This window comes from Canis lupus, chromosome 8 (assembly GCF_011100685.1).
Source record: "Canis lupus familiaris isolate Mischka breed German Shepherd chromosome 8, alternate assembly UU_Cfam_GSD_1.0, whole genome shotgun sequence".
NCBI lineage: Eukaryota > Metazoa > Chordata > Mammalia > Carnivora > Canidae > Canis > Canis lupus.
This window is the reverse complement of record NC_049229.1, coordinates 73,304,394-73,308,723: the sequence shown is the minus strand read 5'-3', so window position 1 is coordinate 73,308,723 and position 4,330 is coordinate 73,304,394.

Below are 4,330 nucleotides of genomic sequence, written 5' to 3'. Positions count from 1 at the left end.
CACCACCACCCCCCACCCTCCTCCCCTTCCACCACCCCTAGCTCATTTCCCAGAGTTAGGAGTCTTTATGTTATGTCTCCCTTTCTGATATTTCCCATACATTTCTTCTCCCTTCCCTTATATTCCCTTTCACTATTATTTATATTCCCCAAATGAATGAGAACATACAATGTTTGTCCTTCTCCGATTGACTTACTTCACTCAACATAATACCCTCCAGTTCCATCCACGTTGAAGCAAATGGTGGGTATTTGTCATTTCTAATGGCTGAGTAATATTCCATTGTACACATAAACCACATCTTTATCCATTCATCTTTTGATGGACACCGAGGCTCCTTCCACAGTTTGGCTATTGTGGACATTGCTGCTATAAACATCGGGGGGCAGGTGTCCTGGCGTTTCACTGCATCTGAATCATTGGGGTAAATCCCCAACAGTGCAATTGCTGGGTCGTAGGGCAGGTCTATTTTTATCTCTTTGAGGAACCTCCACACAGTTTTCCAGAGTGGCTGCACCAGTTCACATTCCCACCAACAGTGTAAGAGGGTTCCCTTTTCTCCGCATCCTCTCCAACATTTGTTGTTTCCTGCCTTGTTAATTTTCCCCATTCCCACTGGTGTGAGGTGGTATCTCATTGTGGTTTTGATTTGTATTTCCCTGATGGCAAGTGATGCGGAGCATTTTCTCATGTGCATATTGGCCATGTCTATGTCTTTCTCTGTGAGATTTCTGTTCATGTCTTTTGCCCATTTCATGATTGGATTGTTTGTTTCTTTGCTGTTGAGTTTAATAAGTTCTTTATAGATCTTGGAAACTAGCCCTTTATCTGATATGTCATTTGCAAATATCTTCTCCCATTCTGTAGGTTGTCTTTTAGTTTTGTTGACTGTATCCTTTGCTGTGCAAAAGTTTCTTATCTTGATGAAGTCCCAATAGTTCATTTTTGCTTTTGTTTCTTTTGCCTTCGTGGATGTATCTTGCAAGAAGTTACTGTGGCCAAGTTCAAAAAGGTGTTGCCTGTGTTCTCCTCTAGGATTTTGATGGAATCTTGTCTCACATTTAGATCTTTCATTTGAATGATAAATGGTACTCCAACCTTTCATTTTCAGGCTCTAGGTGTCCTTACATCTAAAATGAGTCTCTTCAGAACATGAGAGACTCCTAATTCTGGGAAAGGAACAAGAGGTGGTAGAAAGGGAGGTGAGCAGGGTGTCGGGTGACTGGGCTGCGGGCACTGAGGGGGCACTTGATGGGATGAGCACTGGGTGTTATTCTGTATGTTGGCAAATTGAATATCAATAAAAAATAATTTTATTATTTAAAAATATTAAATATTAATTAATTAATTCATTAATTAATTAAAATAAAATAAAATAAATAAAACGAGTCTCTTGTAGACAGCAAATAGATGGGTCTTGCCTTTTTATCCAGTCTGAAACCCTGCATCTTTTGTGATGGGATCTTTAAGCACATTCACGTTCAGAGTTACTATTGAAAGATATGAATTTAGTGTCATCATAATACCTATTCAGTCCCTGTTTCATGGATTGTTTCTTTGGACTTCCTCTTTCTTTTACAGAGCCCCCCTTCATATTTCTTGCAAAGCTGGTTTAGTGGTCACATATTCTTTCAGTTTCTGCCTATCTTGGAAGCTCTTTATCTCTCTTATTCTGAATGAGAGCCTTGCTGGATAAAGTATTCTTGGCTGTATGTTCTTCTCATTTAGGACCCTGAATATATCCTGCCAATCCTTTCTGGCCTGCCAGGTCTCTGTGGAGAGGTCTGCTGTTAATCTGATATATTAAGATATAGTGACCTAGAATCACAAAACCAGGAGAAAATAATGAGAGGTAAGAGTTTGTAATCCAAAGTCACAGAACCATGAGGTGAATAATGAGTGGTAAGAAATAAAGACCCAGTGACACCTGGGTGACTCTGCGGTTTAGTGCCTGCCTTCAGCCCAGGGCATGATCCTGAAGTCCCAGGATTGAGTCCCACATCGGGATCCCTGCATGGAGCCTGCTGCACCTTCTGCCTATGTTTCTGCCTCTCTCTGTGTGTCTCCCATGAATAAATAAATAAAATATTTTAAAAACAAATAAGGAGGAGGTGAATGATGAGAACTATGAAATAGAGACCCAGAGTCACACAAAAAGCTGGAAAATGCTGAGACATAAGATAGAAACCCAGAGTCAAAAACCAGGAGTCGAATGTGAGAGGTAAGGGAGTGACAGAGTCAAGAACCAGGAGGTGAATAATGATATGTCAGATTACTAACTTTGAGTCAGAAAACCAAAAAAATGATGAGAGGTAAGAGATAGAGACCCAAAGTCACAGAACCATGAGGAGAATGATAGCATGTAAGATATAGGGACCCAGAGTCAAGAACCAGGAGTACAATGATGAGAGGTAAGAAATAGAGATCCAGGGACACAGAACAAGCAAGAGACAGATCCAAGGTAAGAGATAGACACCCAAATGGATAAAAAAGATGTGGTTTATGTATACAATGGAATATTACTCAGCCATTAGAAATGACAAATCTCCACCATTTGCTTAGACATGGATGGAACTGGAGGATATTATGCTAGTGAAATAAGTCAATCAGAGAAGGACAAATATTATATGGTCTCGTTCATTTGGAGAATATAAAAAATAGTGAAATGAAATAGAGGGGAAGGGGAAGAAATGGGTAGGAAATATCAGAAAGGGAGACAGAACATGGAAGACTCCTAACCCTGGGAAACGAACTAGGGATGGTGGATGAGGAGGAGGGTGGGGGGTGGGGGGGACTGGGGGCGGGCACTGAGGGGGGCACTTGACGGGATGAGCACAGGATGTTATTCTGTATGTTGGCAAATTGAACACCAACAAAGAATAAATGTATTATTAAAAGAAAGAAATGGCAAATACCCACCATTTGCTTCGATGTGGATGGAACTGGAGGGTATTATGCTGAATGAAATAAGTCAATCGGAGAAGGACAGACATTATATGGTCTCATTCATTTGGGGAATATAAATAATAGTGAAAGGGAATAGAGGGAAAGGGAGAAGAAATGGGCAGAAATATCAGAAAGGGCGACAGAACATGGAAGACTCCTAACTCTGTGAAATGAACTAGGGGTGGTGGATGGGGAGGAGGGTGGGGGGTAGGGGTGAATAGGTGGCGGACACTGAGGGGGGCACTTGATGGGGTGAGCACTGGGTGTTATTCTGTATGTTGGCAAATTGAACACCAATAAAAAATAAATTTATTATTAAAAAAAAGAGATAGACACCCAGCTTTCAGAACCAGGAGGAGATTGATGAGAGGTAAGAGATAGACCCAGGGTCAAAGAGCCAGGAGGAAATGGTGAGAGATAAGAGTTACAGACCCACAGTCATGTAAACAGGAAGAGACAGATGAGAAGTAAGAGATAGAGACTCTGGGTCACAGAACCAGGAGAGAGATGACAGGTAAGAGATGGAGATCCAGAGTCACAGACCAGGAGATTGATGAGAGGTAAGAGATAGAGAGCTAGAGTAAAAGAACCATCAGGAGACAGATCAGAAGTAAGAGATAGAGACCAAGGGTCACGGACACAGGAGGTGAATGATGAGAGGTACGACATGGAGACCCATGGTCACAGAAGCAGGAGCAGATTGGTGACAGTTATTAGATAGAGACCTGGAGTCACACAAAAAAGGAGAAGAATTTAAGAAGTAAGAGATGGAGACCCAATGTCACAGAACCAAGGGAGACTGATGAGAGGTAAGATATAAAGACCCAGAGTCACAGGGCAGGAGGAGAGAGATAAGAGGTAACAGATGGAGACCCAAAGTCACAGAACCACAGGTGAATAATGAGAGGTAAGAGATAGAGGCACAGAGTTACACAAAAAGGAGGAGAATGTTGAGAAGTAAGAGATAGTGGCCCAGAGTCACAGAAGAGGGAGGAGTAGATGACTGGTAAGAGATAGAGACCAGGAGTCACAAAGCAGGACGATATTGATGAGAGATAAGAGACAGAGACCTAGAGTCCAACAAAAAGGAAGAGAATTTTGAGAAGTAAGATATATATAGAGATACCCAGTGTCACAGAACCAAGGAAGACTAATAAGAGATAGAGACCCGAGTCACACAAGCAGGAGGCAAATGATGAGAGGTAAGAGATAGAGACCCAGAGTTGCAGAGCAAGGAAGAGACAGAAGAAAATTAAGAGAGAAACCCAGGATCACTGAACCAGGAGGAGAGAGATGACAGGTAAGAGAAAGAGACCAAGTCACAGAACCAGGAGGAGATTGATGAGAGAGGTAAGAGATAGAGACCCAGGTAAAAGAAACAGCA